We start from the raw sequence: 22,658 nt of genomic DNA on the forward strand, positions 1-22,658 counted from the left end.
CAAATGGGACCTAATCCAATTTAAAAAATTTTTATAGCAAAGGAAACCATAAACAAAATGAAAAGGCAAAGTATGGGCTGGGAGAAAATATTTGTAAATGATGTGACTGGCAAGGGGTTAATTCATAGAATATACAAACAGCTCATACAATTCAATAACAAAAAAACAACAACAACAAAAAAATCAAACAATGAGCTGAAGACCTAAATAATAATTTCTAAAAAGAAGACAAGCAGATGGCCAACAGGCATATAAAAAGATGCTCGATATTGCTAATTATTAGAGAAATGCAAATAAAAAGTACAGTGAGGCACCACCTCACAGCAGTCAGAATGGCCATCATCAAAAAGTCTCCAAATAAAACATGTTGGAGAAAGTATGGGGAAAGGGAACTCTCCCATGCTGTTGGTGGGAATATATATAAACTGGTGCAACCACTATTAAAAACAGTATGGAGATTCCACAAAAACTGGAGTTCTATATGATCCTTCAGTCCTACCTCTAGGCATATATCCAGAGGAAACTAAAATTCAAGCAAGACACATGCAGCCCAGGGTTCACTGCAGCAGAACTTACAATAGCCAGAACGTGGAAACGACGCAATGCTCCCTGACAGAGGAGAGGATGAAGCGGACGGGTTACATGCATACAACAGAACGCCACTCAGCCGTGAAAGAGAATGGGCTGCAGTAACGCCATCTGCAGCAACAGGGACGCACCCAGAGATGACCAGGCCAAGAGAAGTGGTAGGAAAGAGAAAGACAAGTGCCATTTGATATCACTTATGTGTGGAACCGAGAATATGATACGAGTGAACTCCTCACAGACACAGACGACAGACGTGTAGTTGCCGTGGGCGGGGGTAGGGAGATGGATCAGGAGTTTGGGATTAGCAGATGCATATTATTACATATGCGTATAATACATGTATATAATTGGCTACATAAAAAGGCAAAAAGGCACGACACTGAAACATAAACTCCTTAGGTCGGTAGGTGCGCGATGTGCTACGGGAGAAGAGTGGAGAAATAGCTCCAGAGAGAACGGAGAGGCGGCGCCAAAGCAAAAGCCCCTCCCAGTCATGGACGTGACTGGCGACGGAAACAAGCCTGATGCTCTGAAGAGCAGCGTTGCGTGGGCACCTGGAGTTTCAGGTCCAGGAGTCAAGGTGAATTAGAAGTGGCCCAACAGGAAACGGCAAGAATGAACACTGACATTTTAGGAGTCAGTGAACTAAAGTGGCCTGGAATGGGTGGATTTAACTCAGATGACCATTATATCAACTACTGTGGGCAAGAATCCCTTAGAAGAAATGGAGTAGCCCTCATAGTCAACAAGAGTCTGAAATTCAGTTCAGTTCAGTTCAGTTGCTCTGGAGAAGGAAATGGCAACCCACTCCAGTATTCTTGCCTGGAGAATCCCATGGATGGAGGAGCTTGGTGGGCTACAGTCCATGGGTCGCCAAGAGTCAGACACGATTTCACTTTCACTTTCACTCTCTTTCACTTTCAGTTGCTCAGTCATGTCTGACTCTTTGTGACCCCATGAACCACAGCACGCCAGGCCTCCCTGTCCATCACCAACTCCCGGAGTTCACTCAGACTCATGTCCATCGAGTCAGTGATGCCATCCAGCCATCTCATCCTCTGTCATCCCCTTCTCCTCCCGCCTTCAGTCTTTCCCAGAATCACGGCCTTTTCTAATGAGTCAGTTCTTCCCATCATGTGGCCAAAGTATCGGAACTTCAGCTTCAGCATCAGTTCTAATGAATATTCAGGACTGATTTCCTTTAGGATGAACTGGTTGGATCTCCTTGCTGTCCAAGGGACTCTCAAGAGTCCTCTCTAACACCACAGTTCAAAAGCATCAATTCTTGGGCACTCAGCTTTCTTTATGGTCCATTTCTCCCATCCATACACGACCACTGGAAAAACCATAGCCTTGAATAGATGGACATTTGTTGCAAAGTAATGTCTTTGCTTTTTCATATGCTGTCTAGGTTGGTCATAGCTTTTCTAAGGAGCAAGCCTTTTTTGATTTCATGGCTGCAATCACCATCTGCAGTGATTTTGGAGCCCAAGAAAACAAAGCCTCTCCTCACTGTTTCTACTGTTTCCCCATCTATTTCCCATGAAGTGTTGGGACTGGACGCCATGATCTTAGTTTTCTGAATATTTTTAAGCCAGCTTTTTCACTCTCCTCTTTCACTTTCATCAAGAGGCTCTTTAGCTCCTCTTCACTTTCTGCCATAAGGGTGGTGTCATCTGCATATCTGAGGTTATTGCTATTTCTCCCGGCAATCTTGATTCCAGCTTGTACTTCACCCAGCCCAGCGTTTCTCATGATGTACTCTGCATATAAGTTAAATAAGCAGGGTGACAATATGCAGCCTTGACGTACTCCTTTTCCTATTTGGAAACCAGTCTGTTGTTCCATGTCCAGTTCTAACTGTTGCTTCCTGACCTGCGTACAGATTTCTAAAGAGGCAGGTCAGGTGGTCCGGTGGACTTCATCTCTTGAAGAATTTTCCACAGTTTGTTGTGATCCACACAGTCCAAGGTTTTGGTGTAGTCAAAGAAGCAGAAGTAAATGTTTTTCTGGAACTCTCTTGTTTTTCTATGATTCATCTGATGTTGACAATTTGATCTCTGGTTCCTCTGCCTTTTCTTACTCCAGCTTGAACATCTCGAAGTTCTCAGTTCACATACTGTTGAAGCCTAGCTTTGGGGATTCTGAACATTACTTTGGTAGTGCATGAGATGAGTGCAGTTGTGCGGTAGTTTGAGCATTCTTTGGCGTTGCCTTTCTTTGGGATTGGAATGAAAACTGACCTTTTCCAGGCTTGTGGCCACTGCTGGCATATTGAGTACAGCACTTTCACAGCATCATCTTTTACCATTTGAAACAGCTCAGCTAGAATTCCATCACCTCCAGCAGCTTTGTTCATAGTGATGCTTCCTAAGGCCCACTTGACTTCACACTCCAGGATGTCTGGCTCTAGGTGAGTGATCACACCATCATAGTTATTAAGATCTTTTTTGTACAGTTCTTCTGTGTATTCTTGCCACCTTTTCTTAATGTCTTCTGCTTCTGTTAGGTCCCTACCATTTCTGTCCTTTATTGTGCCCATCTTTGAATGAAATGTTCCCTTGGCATCTCTAATTTTCTTGAAGAGATCTCTAGTCTTTCCCATTCTGTTGTTTCCTCTATTTCTTTGCATTGATCGCTGAGGAAGGCTTTCTTATCTCTCCTAGGTATTCTTTGGAACTTTGCATTCAGATGGACATATCTTTCCTTTTCTCCTTTGCCTTTCACTTCTCTTCTTTTCTCAGCTATTTGTAAGGCTTCCTCAGACAACCATTTTTCTTTTGCATTTCTTTTTCTTGGGGATCTTGATCACTGCCTCCTGTACAGTGTCAGAAACCTCTGACCATAGTTCTTCGGGCACTCTGTCTATCAGGTCTAGTCCCTTGAATCTATTTGTCACTTCCACCATATGATCATAAGGGATCTGATTCAGGTCATGGCTGAGTGGCCTAGTGGTTTTCAGTAGTGTCCGACTCTGCGACTGCATGGACGGTACCATCCATGGGACTCTCCAGGCCAGAATAGTGGAGTGGGGAGCCTTTCCCTTCTCCAAGGGATCTTCTGAACCCAGGGATTGAACCCAGGTCTCCCGCATTGCAGGTGGATTCTTTACCAGCTGAGCCACAAGGGAAGTCTGGTTTTCCCTACTTTCTTCAATTTAAGTCTGAATTTGGCAATAAGGAGTTTATAACCTGAACCACAGTCAGCTCCCAGTCTTGTTTTTGCTAACTGTATAGAGCCTCTCCATCTTTGGCTGCAAAGAATATAATCAATCTGATTTTAGTATTGGACAAACCTACAGTGTTTTAAAAAGCAGAGATATTATTTTGCCAAGAAAGGTCCATAGAGTCAAAGCTATGGTTTTTCCAGTAGTCATGTATGGATGTGAGAGTTGGACCATAAAGAAGGCTGAGCACCAAAGAATGGATGCTTTTTAGTTTGGGTGTTGGAGAAGCCTCTTGAGAGTCCCAGAGGAATTCAGTCCTGAATATTCATTGGAAGGAATGCGCAGGCTTCCCTGGTGGCTCAGTGGTTAAAGAAACTGACGCTGAAATTCAAGATCCAATACTTCAGCCACCTGATATGAAGAGCCGCCTGATTGTAGATGACCCTGATGCTGGGCAAGATTGAAGGCAGGAGGAGAACAGGATGACAGAGGGTGAGGTGCTTTAATGGCCATGAGCCTGAGCCAGCTCCTGGAGATGGTGATGGACAGGGAAGACTGGTGTGCTGCCGTCCACGGGGTTACAAAGAGTCGGGCACAACTGAGCTAGTGAACAACAGCAACAAATACATGTATACCCATACAGATGTATATATCAATATATGTTTCACATACACATTGTGCTCCATTGTGCCAGTCCTAATTGTGTCTGACTTTCTGCGGCCGCATGGACCGTAGCCCTGAAGGCTCCTCTGTTCTTGGAATTTTCCAGGCAAGAATAATGGTGTAGGGTGCCGTTTTGTATACTTCACATATATAATAAGCTCCCCGTCATGTAGGAAAGAAGGGCATGAAGAAATCTGCTTATTTGTGCAAAAAGAAGGAAGTATAGTCCTAACGTTGAGGCTTCCCTGGCGGCTCAGCTGGTGAAGAATCCACCTGCAATGCGGGAGACCCGGGTTTGATCCCTGGGTTGGGAAGATCTGGTGGAGAAAGGAAGGGCTGCCCAGTCCAGTATTCTGGCCTGGTTGCAAAGAGTTGGACACGACTGAGCGGCTTTCACTAGTGCTATGATCCTAACATTAAAGAAACTGGTTCCCTATGGGGTGGGGCAGGGTGGGAAAGGGGCAGAGAGAGCAGAGAAGTGAGGAGGGAATAGCGAGTGTGAGGAGAACGTGACTCCAGGTCTCTTCGGTGTTGCTGTTACTGTTTGAACGCGCAGGCTTCCCTGGTGGCTCAGTGGTAAGAACCCACCTGTTGAATGGGACCCCTGGGTCAGGAAGATCCCCTGGAGGGGGCGTGGCACGCAGTCCAGGATCTTGCCTGGAGAACCCCATGGACAGAGGAGCCTGGCAGGCTGTCCACGGGGTCGCAAAGAGTCAGACACGACTGAGCAACTGAGCACATTTGAGCCCATGGTCTGCCAGTCGGTTAAGCATAGAGGCTACTGGTTACTACGGCCAGGGTTTTTCAGGACTGGACACAGGAGGCCGGCGGAGATGTTCATCCCTCACGTCTGTGCTTTTCACACTAACTATATTGCTTTCCGTACAAACAGCACATCATTTTTTGTTTAGATTTTTTAACCTTAAACTAATACTCCATTTAGAGCAGCGGTTAGAAGCAAGATCAAATAGCAAAGAGATAATTTTGTTTCTGTCGATTATGCAGCAACCGTTGCCTTTTTTGACAGCCACAGGGAACCGTAGGCAATTTTCACTACTCTGGACAATCGAAACCCTAACTGGCTGGCTTTACACAGGGGTCAGTTATCTCCTTAACACGTTCCTCTGTCTCTCGCAGCACTAACCGCTCTTCACGACCTTCGGTTTGTGATGAGATAACGAGACGATCACGGGAAGACTGGGAAATCTGGTATTTTCATTTTGTGTGTGGGTGAAGTAAGAGTTACTCAAGCAATCACTAAGCCAGTTCAGAAGCCTTTTCTTTTCACCCACCATAGCTCACATTTGCTACAAGAACATGGGATCACCATAAACCATATGTCCTGATTATTTTGATGTAACCCTATTTAAATTTGCACTTTGTAATTTAAGGTGCTAATGTTACTTAGCCTTGTTTCCTTTCTGTAGTTAGCCTTGTTTCCTTTCTGTAGGATAAAGAATTAGCATTGAATTTGAATTCTGACTCCTGTTTACTGACGTCAGGCAAATCTTTCTGAGTATTGTTTTTTCTATTTGTGAAGTTGTCATAATAATGACTGTATGTAGTGAGACCTAAACCACAGCGCCAGTTACTAGTAACGTTCAGTTAACCTTAGCTTAATCTATTAAAAAAAAATTAATCTCCCTTCTGTAATCAGTAGGAACTCATTTTCTACCACTGTTTTTGAAAGCAACACAGAACAGTGTTTCCATCAAGGTTTGATTTGTGATTGCACACAACACAAATAACGCTGGCTAGCTTGAGCAGGAAGTTATTTAATTAAAGGATTTGGATTGATCACAGAACCTCCAGGAGAGTTTGGGAATCAGGCTCGGAGGCCATGTCTGCACCCCAATCAGGACTCTCCGGAGCCACACCCCGCCTCTGCAGTGGGCGCAGGCGGCCAGTGGTTCCCCCAGCGCCACAGGCCCTGGAGCAGGGATGAGCCACCAGACCACAGAGCCCGTGGCCGCCCTGCCGAGGCCTGGCCAGACTGCATCCTTGCCGCCCCAGATTCGACTTGTCACCGCCTCTGGAATCGTGTCTAGGGCAGGCTGGACAGACCGGACAGGCTTACGTCTTGTGTCTGTGCAGTGACCACAGGGGAGACTGGGAAAATGTCTCTTAGGTGTCTTCCTCTTCAAGGGGGAGTTGAGTTTATACCCGGGTTTATACCCTGGGGGTGCCCCCAAAGAGGAAAGGGGTTCAGGTACTGGTTGGTCCGAACAATGGCAAGTGTGCACCAGAGGATTTGAGGAGACGCAGCAAGCGCTCAGGAGAAAACGAGGGCAAGTCCTGCGCGCAGGCGAAGCAGGGGGCGTCCTTCCTCGCCTCTCGTCCCCTCCCCACCCCCGGTCTTTACCTCCACGTACATAAAGGACCTCATTTCTTAGGCAGCTTCTCTCTCTCACCCAGGAGTGTGTGTGAGATCTTAGGAAGGGGCAATGGCCCTGGGCTCAGGATAATCTTGAATCCTCCCTAGTTTATTAAGGAGAAAGTGAAGTGAAAGTCGCTCAGTCCTGTCAACTCTTTGCGACCCCATGGACTCTACAGTCCACGGAATTCTCCAGAATACTGGAGTGGGTAGCCTTTTGCTTCTTCAGGGGAATCTTCCCAAGCCAGGGATTGAACCCAGGTCTCCCACATTGCAGGCAGATTCTTTACCAACTGAGCTATCAGGGAAGCCCAGTATTAAGGAGAAAAGGGGAATCAATTCTACAGTTTGGCCTTTATTGTTATTAGCAAAGATAGCAGACTGCACTGGATTCTGATTCATTATGAGCCATATTATGACTAAAGCACGGTCTAGGAAAAACAGTGTCAGGAAACTATGCCGATCAAACTGTGCAGGTGTGGGGCCTGCTCTGCAATCAGCACTGATTTTCAGCCAAAACTCTGGGCTTTGCTCTGTCCCTCTCCATTTCTTTACTTTCTATTGCGGACAGCAGGTTATGCTGTTGCTAATATTACATTGTTGTGGTGTCCACTCAAGCTTCCTGTATCTTTCCACATAATCTGCAATCGATTCTAAATAATTACAAATTTAAATAAAACCTTGTAACCAGACAACATTAACTGCTGCTTTCTTCAGTTACAAGGCGTCCCAAACAATCAAGTCCACAGGCTAGTTACGTACGGTGCTTCCGATCCCAGCCGACAGTGTTAATCACAGATCATTTTGTGGCCTATGGTGGTGTTGATTTGTGAGTTGCTCCATCACCTCCTTGAACTTTTATCCTGCCAATGACCCTTCTGCCACAATCCTCACATCCTTCAAGATAAATTAGCTGTGGCTCCATGCTCATGAATGGAGAAAAGTGTGTGTGTGTGTTTGTATCTGTATATGTGTTTCTCTTCAGAAAAAAATCTACCGTTTTGTTAATAGCCCAAACGTCTCTTGCTCCATGATCAAGGTGAGGGTATTGCCAGAGGCTGATCAGTGCCTTTAATGCCTGAGGGAAATCCCACGGCGTGAAAATCATCGTTGGCCCTCACCTCTAGAGAGACATTTATCTAAATTTAGCACAGAAGTCCCACGAGGCATCCTGTTCTCTTCAATCTGGCCCCGTTTCCTCTGGTTTTGACTTTCATCCCCTTCGACAGTTTAAATTTCTCCTTCTTACTGGAATGGTTCATGGTATCTCACTCTGAGGCCCTGTTCCCAGCTGCCTCCTTCCTCGGGACTCCCCTTGGGTTTTGGATGAAATGGACACCAAGTCTAACCTCCCAGCTACTGTCCTGGAATGTTCTGGACCTTGCCTGTTCCCAGTGTTCATTATCCTTGATGGGAGACATACATGTCAAGACATCGCTCATTCCATTGACAGTGCCGGTCTGGAGAAATGCGAGATGCTTCACCTCTATCTTGTCCAGTCTTCCTTCTGACAGTGTTTCCGAAGTACAAGAAATGAAGAAAAGGGATTCAATAGGAGAGAAGAAGCTGGAAATTGCTTGTATAATCCATCGACTACATGTTTCAAATTCCAGATAAACAAAGGATGGCTTAGAGACATATTTATAAACCTTAAATTGTTCCGACTTGCTTTTAAAACCTTAAAATTTATTACATTTCAATATGTCAGGCCCAGTGCTAGGTTATATTTGAATATACAACATAATATAGTATACTGTAATATATTGCCAAGTAACATAAACTATATATGATATTATTAATAATATATAAACATACACACATAATTTACTTCTTACAACAACCCCATGGCACAAGGATTATGGGAAATAGTAATTATCTGGTTCAGGGCAATCAATTTGCCAGTCTGAAAAATTGGTCCTAATTTGTATTTGGTGCTTGTGTCTGAATTACTGCCATAGGTTTTGTTCTTCGAGATCCCCTGAAGGAATTAAATAATGTTAGGTGACCTCCTAGAACGGCAGTTCTGCTTCTAATAGCAGAAAATTAGGCTAGAATCCTCCGGAGATTTGCCGGCAAAATTAGCAGCAGAGGGTATAAAAGCAGCAACTAATTCTGCTAGAAAATGAGCAGAAGGGAAGTCACTAGTCTTATCAGCAGCTGTGTCGTTAGTCAAAACAGTAAGAATGTAAGAGTGAAGTTTTGAAGGCCAGTTTCTTTCACGAGTTCTATTTAAGAGTCCCTGTTCTTATTTCAAGACCAGTGGAAAGATAAAGAATAACGGTAGCAAAAGAAATCTCATAGGGGTGAAAAAGTAGAGTTCTGCTCCGTAATTCTGCAAAACCTGGGCAGGGCTTCAGAGGGCCTTCGGGCAGCACAGTGCTGACGGCTCAGATGCTCCACACAAGCAGCTGTCGGGTGTTCCAAGAACACTGAGAGATTTGCGAACAGAGTCCCTTTGTGGAGGGTTAGCCTGAGTGGGTCAGAGAAGGCAATGGCACCTCAATCCAATACTCTTGCCTGGAAAATCCCATGGATGGAGGTGCCTAGTAAGCTGCAGTCCATGGGGTCGCTAAGGGGCCAACACAACTGAGCGACTTCACTTTCACTTTTCACTTTCATGCATTGGAGAAGGAAATGGCAACCCACTCCAGCGTTCTTGCCTGGAGAATCCCAGGGATGGGGGAGCCTGGCGGGCTGCCGTCTATGGGTCGCGCAGAGTCAGACACGACGGAGGCGGCTCAGCAGCAGCCGCAGCCTGAGTGGGTAGGCTACTGGATTCAACTGCGAAGGACATGCTCCAGGCCCAGGTACTCCTCACAGAAGACAGGCTGCCTTGGGCTGTCCCAGCCCCCAGTCCGGAGGCCATAAGGATGGGCATAGACCGTAGCGGTGTGTTCTGTTCACTGAATCCTAACCACAGAGCCTACACGACTGCACGAGGCCCATCAGTTGGGGGCCCATCAGTTCTCCTTTTATTCAGTGTAAAGTCACAAGTCAGCAAAAGCCTAGGGTTTGATAAGAAACCTACATTTCTCAAAGAAAAAGGACCCAGAAACTATATAAGAAAAAAGATGGTCTCACAGTTGACCAGTATGATAGACCTAATCTTATACGATGACCAGAAGGCTATGGTTTTTCCTGTGGTCATGTACGGATGTGAGAGCTGGACTGTGAAGAAGGCTGAGCACCAAAGAATTGATGCTTTTAAACTGTGGTGTTGGAGAAGACTCTTGAGAGTCCCTTGGACTGCAAGGAGATCCAACCAGTCCATTCTGAAGGAGATCAGCCCTGGGATTTCCTTGGAAGGAATGATGCTAAAGCTGAAGCTCCAGTACTTTGGCCACCTCATGCGAAGAGTTGACTCATTGGAAAAGACTCTGATGTTGGGAGGGATTGGGGGCAGGAGGAGAAGGGGACGACAGAGGATGAGATGGCTGGATGGCATCACTGACTCGAAGGAAGTGAGTCTGAGTGAACTCCGGGAGTTGGTGATGGACAGGGAGGCCTGGCGTGCTGCGATTCATGGGGTCGCATAGTCGGACACGACTGAGCGACTGAACTGAACTGAACTGAACTGAGATACTCAAACTTGTTTGTTTACGTAGAATTTTTTCCCCTGATATGACTGACCTGAATTTTATCCCTAGCTTTCAGGGTCTCTGGTCTCTAACCAGTAAATTCTCCAAGTCTGCATCCAATGTTAACACTCAAATTTTGTAACTGATCAAGTCAGACTCATAACAACTGGGACAGTTAAAACATGTAGACACAAGTGTTAACATGAAGTCTTGTGAGGACATCAAAATATGGGACTTCTGAGTCACCAAATCTCAGAAATTAACCTAACTTCCAACTCAATACAATTTCTGGTAATGTGAAATAGGACCAATATGAAATTAAAAATATAATTACTTCCCTATTTCCATATTCATTGTTGAATTGATAAAATATTCACTTTAAAAAACCCATCTGACTGTTGATTTTTCCTGAACATAATTCAGGGTCTCAGAGTATCAGTACAGTAATTCAGGCTGAATGACAGTACGTCTCATGTGATATCTTTCAAGGAAATTGTGGTAAAGCCACAGGCAGTGCTGAAGAGGTGAGTAAACCAACCCCTGTCCCTTGTTCTTGGTACTAGAGAGCTCAAAAATGTCACTTTTCATCCCTCCTCTGTATCGTCTAGTTTCCTCCCAGAAAATCATGGGCTAAATCCAGAACACTCCATAAAGCTGTCCTGCTAAGGAAGTTTCCCTGTTTTTCAACTGAAGGATGGAGACGGCTCCCATATTGGCCTACTGTTGGTTTGTATCTTCCCACCTCTACTCTTATTTTTATTTTTTCATAGTGCCTTGATTTTATTTTGGGAGCCATTCTTTCACGAGTCTCAGCCTATGAGATTTAGGTGGCTGCTGTTAGGATGGACCTGTACCTGGCTAACCAGCAAATTCAAACACAGAGATTCTTACCTCAGGTTACCTGGAACTCATCTGTCATTGAACTTATTGGTGGTGTTACAAATTCCACTTCTTAAAAGCCAGAAGAATTCTAGCCCTCTTATCTTGGAGCAAAGTCCTTTGCTCTCTGCGCAGGCAAATTCCGTTTGTGTGGCCAGGGTGCCACTAAGGTCAGGACATTTTTCATAGACAATGACAGCCCCATATTCTCCTACTGTTTTGATTTTCTGAGCTCTGCTCAGGATAAGACACTATTGATTTTGAAGGTCAAAAAGGCTAATTCTTAGAAAAGAATACCAAGAAATATGCAGTTAGGGCAGAGCTAATAGTGAGTGAGTGGAATGTAGGAACAACCTTTTTTTTCTTCCCCTCCAGATAAGGGCAGTGAGCTTTTCCTAGGAGAAAGAAGAGAAGAAAGCTTATTCATCTATAAAAGCCCACAGGAGTGCGGGGAAACGGAAATCAGCGGCTGTTGTCATGGTGTGCATCACAATCAGTGAACGAGAGAAAGGGTGCTGAGTGGCTCACAGGTGTCTTTCTAGAGCTTTCGACTCTACGAGAGGTCATGCAGCATAACGGCTGAGGTCATGAATTTCGGAGGTCAGATCGCCCAGTTCCATATCCCATCATGTCCTTTAGTGGGTGTGCCAAGTTGAGAAAGTCTCCTACCTCCTCTGTGCCTTACTCTCTTCATCTGCAAAGAGGTTAAAGCCATCCCGTAGGTCTTTGTTCTAAGGAACCAATGCATACACAAGACTTGCGGCATTCCAGGCCTATCACAAGCGCTCTGTGCTTGGCAGGTAGCCCTGCGCCATCCTGCTAGCGTTTGCTGTTTATACTCGCAAAGTTCCGGACTGCTTCCCAGCTGTTTGACCTACATCTCCATCTCACCAAATCTCAGAGCCTCTCCTCAACTACCATATTTCGGACGGCATTGTCTCATTCTGGTCTAAACCCAAAGCTGGTGGTGCAGAGGTTAAAGCGTCTGCTTGCAACGTGGGAGACCTGGGTTCGATCCCTGGGTCAGGAAGGTCCCCAGGAGAAGGAAACGACAGCCCACTCCAGTGTTCTTGCCTGGAGAATCCCATGGGCAGCGGAGCCTGGCGGGCTACAGTCCACGGGTCGCAGAGTAGGACACGACTGAGCGACTTCGCCTTCACCTTCTTTGGATGTCTCAAGCACTCCTCCCAGCATGATGGATCCCAGAGGGTAACTGTACCAGATTCCAGCCAAGGCCCAAACGGGTGCGTCTCCCATCACAGCCTACGGCGTGACTCGGCACGCGTGCCTGCGCCTCCCGTCTGGAGCATGGCTGAAACAGCTCCTGTGGAGCCAGCGCAGGGCTAACGCTGCAGTCACCGCCAGGCCCTACAGGCAGCCCTGCTGGTCTCGGGGAGGCCAGCCTGCGTTAGTGCGTCCGCAGACTGAGTGCGCGCCACACCCTCCTGTGCATGGTACCCCGGGTCCCCGCCAAGGCCTGATAGTGAAATACGCATTTGTTAAATAAGCAAGGGGTTTAGAGATGAGAGAAGCTTCAGCTCTAGGGAAGACAGCTGTGTTATTGCCTCAAGATGAGTCACTCACGGATTCCTCCCAAGAACCACGTTTTCAGTGGGCAAAACAATTAGGCCACACTGTGTTTTTTAACTCAATTTTTACTTTAGATTGGAGTATAGCTGACTTATAAGTTGCAGATGAACAGCAGAGTGATCCAGTCATACATATACATATATCCATTCTTTTTCAGATTCTTCTCCCATACAGGTTATTACAGAATATTGAGTAGAGTTCCCTGGCTGTATAGTGGGTCCTTGCTGATTATCTACTGTATATATAGTAGCATGTATACGTTAATCCCAAACTCTTAATTTATTATGTTGGTTTGCTGCTGCTAAGTCGCTTCAGTCGTGTCCGACTCTGTGCGACCCCATAGACGGCAGCCCACCAGGCTCCTCTGTCTCTGGGATTCTCCAGGCAAGAACACTGGAGTGGGGTGCCATTGCCTTCTCCAATTTTTATGGGTCTCTAAAACTGCTAATTCTAGTTACTCAGTTGTCCCAGGTGAAAGATACACTTTATGTGTTTACGATAAGATTTTCTTAGTTTCAGTCTGGCAGGCTTTGGATCAGTGCTGCACAAAGACTTATGCCTTTTCGTTTGTTTTTAAAATTTATTTGTTTTAATTGAAGGATCATCGTTTCACAGCATCATGTTGGTTTCTGCCAAACATCAACATGACTCAGCAGTAGATACACATATGTCCCCTCCCTCCTGAGCCTCCTTACCAACTCCCTCCCCATCCCACCGCTCTATTTCTTTTCATAGAAATTCATGTGAAAAAAAGGTAAAAAATAAAGTTGCTTGAACATGGTTCAGTAACAAACCATGAACTCTTTGGGGGAGCATCCTATGAGTACTTTGATAATAGTTCTTGTGCGGTCACATTAAGGAAAACATATTGGCTTTATGTGTTACGTTTTCTTTGCTTTTAATCTGTTGGAAATTTTAGAACAACCTTTGGCAATCATAGGCTGTATGCAAAAAAGCAAAATGGCTGTCTGGGGAGGCCTTACAAATAGCTGTGAAAAGAAGAGAAGCAAAAAGCAAAGGAGGAAAGGAAAGATATAAGCATCTGAATGTAGAGTTCCAAAGAATAGCAAGAAGAGATAAGAAAGCCTTCTTTAGTGATCAATGCAAAGAAATAGAGGAAAAGAACAGAATGGGAAAGACTAGAGATCTCTTCAAGAAAATTAGAGATACCAAGGGAACATTTCTTGCAAAGATGGGCTCGATAAAGGACAGAAATGGTATGGACCTAACAGAAGCAAAAGATATTAAGAAGAGGTGGCAAGAATACACAGAAGAACTGTACAAAAAAGATCTTCACGACCCAGATAACCATGATGGTGTGATCACTCACCTAGAGCCAGACATCCTGGAATGTGAAGTGGACCTTAGGAAGCATCACTATGAACAAAGCTAGTGGAGGTGATGGAATTCCAGTTGAGCTATTTCAAATCCTGAAAGATGATGCTATGAAAGTGCTGCACTCAATATGCCAACAAATTTAGAAAACTCAGCAGTGGCCACAGGACTGGAAAAGGTCAGTTTTCATTCCAATCCCAAAGAAAGGCAATGCCAAAGAACGCTCAAACTACCACACAACTGCATTCATCTCACATGCTAGTAAAGTAATGCTCAAAATTCTCCAAGCCGGGCTTCAGCAATACGTGAACTGTGAACTTCCTGATATTCAAGCTGGTTTTAGAAAAGGCAGAGGAACCAGAGATCAAAGTGCCAACATCCGCTGGATCATGGAAAAAGCAAGAGAGTTCCAGAAAAACATCTATTTCTGCTTTATTGACTATGCCAAACCTTTGACTGTGTGGATCACAGTAAACTGTGGAAAATTCTGAAAGAGATGGGAATACCAGACAACCTGACCTGCCTCTTGAGAAATCTGTATGCAGGTCAGGAAGCAACAGTTAGAACTGGACATGGAACAACAGACTGGTTCCAAATAGGAAAAGGAGTATGTCAAGACTGTATATTGTCACCCTGCTTATTTAACTTCTATACAGAGTACATCATGAGAAATGCTGGACTGGAAGAAACACAAGCTGGAATCAAGATTGCCAGGAGAAATATCAATAACCTCAGATATGCAGATGACACCACCCTTATGGCAGAAAGTGAAGAGGAACTAAAAAGCCTCTTGATGAAAATGAAAAAGGAGAGTGAAAAAGTTGGCTTAAAGCTCAACATTCAGAAAACGAAGATCATGGCATCTGGTCCCATCACTTCATGGGAAATACATGGGGAAACAGTGGAAACAGTGTCAGACTTTATTTTTCTGGGCTCCGAAATCACTGCAGATGGTGACTGCAGCCATGAAATTAAAAGACGCTTACTCTTTGGAAGAAAAGTTATGACCAACCTAGCTAGCATATTCAAAAGCAGAGACATTACTTTGCCAACAAAGTCCGTCTAGTCAAGGCTATGGTTTTTCCTGTGGTCATGTATGGATGTGAGAGTTGGACTGTGAAGAAAGCTGAGCACCGAAGAATTGATGCTTTTGAACTGTGGTGTTGGAGAAGACTCTTGAGAGTCCCTTGGACTGCAAGGAGATCCAACCAGTCCATTCTGAAGGAGATCAGCCCTGGGATTTCTTTGGAAGGAATGATGCTAAAGCTGAAGCTCCAGTACTTTGGCCACCTCATGGGAAGAGTTGACTCTTTGGAAAGGACTCTGATGCTGGGAGGGATTGGGGCAGGAGGAGAAGGGGATGACAGAGGATAAGATGGCTGGATGGCATCACTGACTCGATGGACGCGAGTCTGAGTGAACTCCGGGAGTTGGTGATGGACAGGGAGGCCTGGCGTGCTGCGATTCATGGGGTCGTAAAGAGTCGGACACGACTGAGCAACTGAACTGAACTGAACTGAGGCTGCATTAATCACTGTATCATGAATTTTATTAGGTTTAGGAAATCTTGCAAACATTTATAACATTTAGTTTTTCATTAACTTGCTAGAAGGAAGCTTGTGAATAATTTGTTAGTTGAGACATCTGTGAAAACAGATTTGGTTAATTTATTAAGGAAGTAGTTGCTACAATCTCTCAGAGCAAAACCTTCTTCCCTGCTGTATTTTCTGAGTTCTACCCCTAGTATGTGAATCTGAGAACTAGGCTACTTAAGACCAGAATTAGAAAAGACTGTAGCAACAAACTGGACATTCGTATGGGCATTCATTTTCTCCAGCATTAAGTGTTAATGGCAGATACTTGTTAACTTTGCTCACTTTCTATAACTCTTAAAAGTAAATCCAGTTTTATTCATGGCAAGACCTGATGCAGCTGGAGGGTGGATTTTCTTGGTAAGTTACAGAGGGGCTAAGAGAGATGCTGGGGTGTGCTTGCTGTTATTCCAGGAGGAATTTTGCTTCTAAAGCAGCTCATAGCATGAGAGAAGCCATCTCATATATAGCAGCTGTCATAAATTAAGTTGACCTTGGGACAAAAGAATATTTTTGGAGAAGTTTTCTCTAAGAGCAAGGCCTCTGGCTTATCAGATAGTTAACAAAAGTAACTCCTTTAATACGTCTTGGCATCTCAAATTCAGTTTGGTTTCAAGAAATCCAGAGAAGAGCTCTGTTTACTATATATCTGTGCCTAAGCGCAATGCCACAAACCAGGCAAGGAACTGCAAAATGCTCTCAGTGGGGTTCACTGTGAATAATGAACAACATAAATACAACTAAGAAAGGCACCCCGTCCATCCACTGAGCAAATACTAAATGTGAACTCAGAGCTTCCCCTCTCTGTAAAACATGGAAGAAAATGCGGGAACCAGAATAGCTGATGTTATGGAGCCCCAGTTTGATTTGCTACTGGTTACATAATTAAAGTCCAATGTATGAAAACACAGTAGGATTTAGTCATTCATCCGACACTTATTTTCACCCTTACCACGAGAAAAAGCACTGAAGTGAGGGCCTGACAAGACCCGATGCCTATCCTCAGTTATATAGCAGTTACCTGGTATAGAAAAACCACGTAGAGGCTTGAAATGAACAAACAGGTTTATTCCACAGCCTGAAGCACCGAATCCCTACCTCCCCACTGGCCCCTTCTGTTGCACATGGTCCGAGTGGTAAAGCTACAGCAGGGGGCGGCAGTGTGTCCGACTACATACTGGGGCCCTTCACGTCCAGGGCAGTTTCCCAGGCTTCCCAACACAGTGTGCCTGCCCTGCTGGGGTCCACCAGGGTCTGTTCAAGTGTCATGGCCAAGAAGTTGCTCAGTCGTGTCCAACTCTTCGTGACCCCATGGGCTTTAGCCCGCCAGGCTCCTCCATCAGTGGGATTTTTCCAGGCAAGAATACTGGAGTGGGTTGCCATTTCCTTCTCCAGGGGATCTTCCCAACCCAGGGATTGAACTTGGGTCTCCCTCATTCCAGGCAGACTCTTTACCCTCTAAGCCACCAGGGAATCCTTGGAGGGTCTGCCCAAGAAGAGCTCAAATGCATTTTGAAAAATAGACTTCGGTCTCCAAGAAGCCTGTTCAGCCAGTCTTGGAGGCCGAAATCCTAGCCATGGACGGTAGCCATGGTCACACTCCTGAGCACTGGCCTCTCGACTCCTGTGCCCTCAGCCACAGGTTGCGAGCCACACCGGCTTGCTTCCTGCTGCCTTCCCAGTCCTGGCTGGCCCTGGCAAGGAGCCTACACTGAGTTTTGTACCGTCACACCAGAAGCCCCAGCACGTCTGCCCTTAGCTCGGCCCCATCAGCTGTCCTAACGCGAGGCTCAGGAGGGCGGGCTAGGACGGGCTTGCTCTGGGCCTCAGATGAGCATTCTGACCCCTCTTCTCTGCTTACAGAAGCTGCGAGGTATTGGACAAAATAGTTAACCCTCCCAGACTCTAAGACTTCTATTTCAAGGCAGAACATAGTTTTTAACCTCCCCTGTGAGGAGGATTAAACGAGGTAATGCAGGTCAAGTGCTCAGCACGTGACTGTGCTAAGCAGGGGAGAGCAAGCGCTTCCTTCTCTCTCAGAGCCGCACTTTAACGAGCCAGCCTCCACTCTCGTGCCTGACCGTTAGCCAGCTTAGCCCTTGAGTGTCCATTCCCCACATTTGGCAGCCTGTCTTATCCAGGCCCTCCACGGTGAGCCCCTGGTCCCTTGCCCATTCCTCTCACCAACAGATGACGCAGTGTCTGTGAAACATGGGGCTCCCACAGACAGTTCATGCGTCACCTGGGCTCAGTGATGGTTCGGATAAAGAGATGCTGAGTATAGGAGTGAAGGGCTGAGCTTAGGCCAAGCCCCGTTACTCCTCGAGAGAATCCCGGGGAAGGTCAAGTGGAGAGAAGAGGCTGACTTTATTTCTTTCGGGTCCCTGTCCTATTCCTCACACCCAGGACCAAGCGTGACGTTGTGTTTGAAGGCCGCCAGGAATCCTAGGGCCAGACTGCCTGGGTTCAAGTCTTGATTCTACCATTCACTAGCTGATGACCTAGAGGGAGTTCCTCAACCGCAAGGCAAGGACAGTACCTACCCGATAGGGCTGTTTCAGGAGCCACTCAGTTCAGTCCTGGGAACTGCTGAGAACAGGCTTGGGACACAGTAAACCTGATCCAAGTGCTTTCAGAACAGAACACATCTAAACTGCCAGGTGTTAACCTGTCCCTAAACCTTGAAGGGCGCATGCGTGCACCAGCTCTTCCCTTTTGCCTAGTCACACCCGGGAGAGCTCTGGTGAAGCCACTCATGGAAATCCTGCGGGTGCTGCTGTTGCCATGCTTGCTCAAAAATCTGGAAACGCAGTCTCAATGCGTGCCACCCTTTCTGCCATCAGAAAGCGAAGGATGTGGGCTTCGTGAAATTAGATGAAGTGAGCTCCCTTGAATGGATTATCCAAGGCTTCTACTTGACTGAAAAAATAAGGCTAGCTCTTTGTATATAAAATTTGGAAAAAAAAAATCTTTAGAGTGAAAATGCCAGTTAACACTGGGGCAAGCTGGATGGCTTTTAATGGTAAAGGTTATACATGCTCAGACCCCTGATTGCTTCCTGTCTCCCCTTGAAGAATGCATCTTATCACATTTGTATCCCCCAAAGCGCTCCCCTCAGCTTCCTTCTGCCACACGGCCTGCCTTCATCTCTGAACCAAAGGAGCCCGCTCCTGTTTAGATCATCTTGTCCCCTTTTGCTTGATGCCCTGGCTGAGCACTCACCAGGTCCTGAGGGACATGGACGAACGAGAAACAGGTGGGATGGGTTGTCCTGGGACTTCCGATTTTGAGAATAAGAACTGAGTTTTTCTTGCTTTGTAACTCTGTCTAAACAACTGGTAAAATGGTTTTCACTTACATGGACATTTGATAAACTTAGACTCAAGGAGCAGTTAGCAGAGAGACAGGAGAACAGGACTCTGTTAGAAATAAGGCTGTGTTTTCTTGGATAAGTGACTTCCATGTCTGGAGTTTCTGATCCCTTAACTGTCTGACGTTAGGGCTGGCCTGCGTTGTCTTCAAAGGCTCCTGCCTCCTCTGAATGTCACTAAATTGCGTTTGTGAAATATTAAGATAACTGCAGGTGGGTACCCTAGTGTTAGCTGCCTTTTAAGTGAGGGGGTTGGAATTTAAAAATAAGATGAATTACTAAGACATCTGTGAAAGAAGCATGGAAGTTCCTAAGATCAGCTTCACAGGCTGCTTTTGAGTTATTATAGCTTCACTATTGAAGACAGCTAGTGGGGCAGCAGCCTGTGATGGCCTAGCAGGGTGGGGCTCGGGAGGGAGGTGTAGAGAGAAGGGACACCTGTATTCCCGTAGCCGTATAGCAGAGACTAACACAGCGGTGTAAAGCAATTACACCCCAATTAAAAATTTTAATAGTTCACTATTTAGATTTTTGTTTTAAACTAGAAATGTAATAATAAAAAGAGAGTTAAGGTGATACCAGGTAAAGGATGGAGTTAGCACTGTATCTTTTAAAACAACTGATAGGAAATTTTAGTTTTAACATAACTGTTTGGTGATAAAGTCTCTTTTCTCCTTGAGTGAGTTAAATATCTACTTATCCAAAGGTGAGTACTCAGGGGGTAAAATTATCCACAAAACTTAGCTCAGTGCGAGTCTGGAGTAATGACCTCCACGGGCAATTAGGCTTATGAATCCAGGTTCTCTGCAAATTGTATGTACTTGTATTTACAGTTTGATCTGTACATATTAAATGACTGATGATTGAGAGTAAAAGAAAGTTGTACAATCCATACTTCTATGATTTTTTTTAAAAAGCAGCCTGAATACCACCATAGTAAATTTTACTGAATGTGAAATGTCGGGGAAAATATAAGTCCAGTACTTCCTTATATCAATAATCAGTGTTGGGTTAGACTCATACAGGCCTTTAAGTCATTCAAAACCTGCCATTTCGCAGAGGCCTGGGGAAAGTGAGCTTCCCAAGGTCACTCCATGGCTTAACAGCAGAGCTGGAGATCTGACCTTTCCTCTGTAGATTAATCCCACCGACTCTGTCCTCTGTGCTTGGAGCAAATGGACACAGATGACATCTGCCAACTATCTTTTAAAGATGCTCAGTTTAGAAGGCTCAGAATATCCTTACATTATGAGTCTTTGTTTTGGCTGTGTATCTTAGTCCAGTTGCTTATTATTAAGCTAAACCTTTCACTTATCCTTATAACCTAAACATTTCTTTTAAGAGTCCCCCCTTTCTCCTTCTTTTTCCATTTCTGTATTTTGTATAAAAGGGTTTCCCAGGTGGCACAGTGGTAAAGAATCTGCCTGTAATGCGGGAGATTCGGGTTCAACCCCTGGGTCGTGAAGATCCCCTGGAGTAGGAAATGGCAAGCCTCTCCAGTATTCTTGCCTGGGAAATCCTATGGGCAGAGGCGCCTGCGGGCTACGGCCCACGGGGTCGCAGAGTCAGACACGACTGAGTGACTGAGCGCACACACATTCTGTATAAAGCCCACCTGCGCTTGAGTCAGACACGACTGAGTGACTGAGCGCACACACATTCTGTATAAAGCCCACCTGCGCTTGAGTCAGACACGACTGAGTGACTGAGCGCACACACATTCTGTATAAAGCCCACCTGCGCTTGAGTCAGACACGACTGAGTGACTGAGCGCACACACATTCTGTATAAAGCCCACCTGCGCTTGAGTCAGACACGACTGAGTGACTGAGCGCACACACATTCTGTATAAAGCCCACCTGCGCTTGAGTCAGACACGACTGAGTGACTGAGCGCACACACATTCTGTATAAAGCCCACCTGCGCTTGAGTCAGACACGACTGAGTGACTGAGCGCACACACATTCTGTATAAAGCCCACCTGCGCTTGAGTCAGACACGACTGAGTGACTGAGCGCACACACATTCTGTATAAAGCCCACCTGCGCTTGAGTCAGACACGACTGAGTGACTGAGCGCACACACATTCTGTATAAAGCCCACCTGCGCTTGAGTCAGACACGACTGAGTGACTGAGCGCACACACATTCTGTATAAAGCCCACCTGCGCTTGAGTCAGACACGACTGAGTGACTGAGCGCACACACATTCTGTATAAAGCCCACCTGCGCTTGAGTCAGACACGACTGAGTGACTGAGCGCACACACATTCTGTATAAAGCCCACCTGCGCTTGAGTCAGACACGACTGAGTGACTGAGCGCACACACATTCTGTATAAAGCCCACCTGCGCTTGAGTCAGACACGACTGAGTGACTGAGCGCACACACATTCTGTATAAAGCCCACCTGCGCTTGAGTCAGACACGACTGAGTGACTGAGCGCACACACATTCTGTATAAAGCCCACCTGCGCTTGAGTCAGACACGACTGAGTGACTGAGCGCACACACATTCTGTATAAAGCCCACCTGCGCTTGAGTCAGACACGACTGAGTGACTGAGCGCACACACATTCTGTATAAAGCCCACCTGCGCTTGAGTCAGACACGACTGAGTGACTGAGCGCACACACATTCTGTATAAAGCCCACCTGCGCTTGAGTCAGACACGACTGAGTGACTGAGCGCACACACATTCTGTATAAAGCCCACCTGCGCTTGAGTCAGACACGACTGAGTGACTGAGCGCACACACATTCTGTATAAAGCCCACCTGCGCTTGAGTCAGACACGACTGAGTGACTGAGCGCACACACATTCTGTATAAAGCCCACCTGCGCTTGAGTCAGACACGACTGAGTGACTGAGCGCACACACATTCTGTATAAAGCCCACCTGCGCTTGAGTCAGACACGACTGAGTGACTGAGCGCACACACATTCTGTATAAAGCCCACCTGCGCTTGAGTCAGACACGACTGAGTGACTGAGCGCACACACATTCTGTATAAAGCCCACCTGCGCTTGAGTCAGACACGACTGAGTGACTGAGCGCACACACATTCTGTATAAAGCCCACCTGCGCTTGAGTCAGACACGACTGAGTGACTGAGCGCACACACATTCTGTATAAAGCCCACCTGCGCTTGAGTCAGACACGACTGAGTGACTGAGCGCACACACATTCTGTATAAAGCCCACCTGCGCTTGAGTCAGACACGACTGAGTGACTGAGCGCACACACATTCTGTATAAAGCCCACCTGCGCTTGAGTCAGACACGACTGAGTGACTGAGCGCACACACATTCTGTATAAAGCCCACCTGCGCTTGAGTCAGACACGACTGAGTGACTGAGCGCACACACATTCTGTATAAAGCCCACCTGCGCTTGAGTCAGACACGACTGAGTGACTGAGCGCACACACGTTCTGTATAAAGCCCACCTGCGCTTGAGTCAGACACGACTGAGTGACTGAGCGCACACACGTTCTGTATAAAGCCCACCTGCGCTTGAGTCAGAC

This window comes from Ovis canadensis, chromosome 5 (assembly GCF_042477335.2).
Source record: "Ovis canadensis isolate MfBH-ARS-UI-01 breed Bighorn chromosome 5, ARS-UI_OviCan_v2, whole genome shotgun sequence".
NCBI classification, from domain to species: domain Eukaryota; kingdom Metazoa; phylum Chordata; class Mammalia; order Artiodactyla; family Bovidae; genus Ovis; species Ovis canadensis.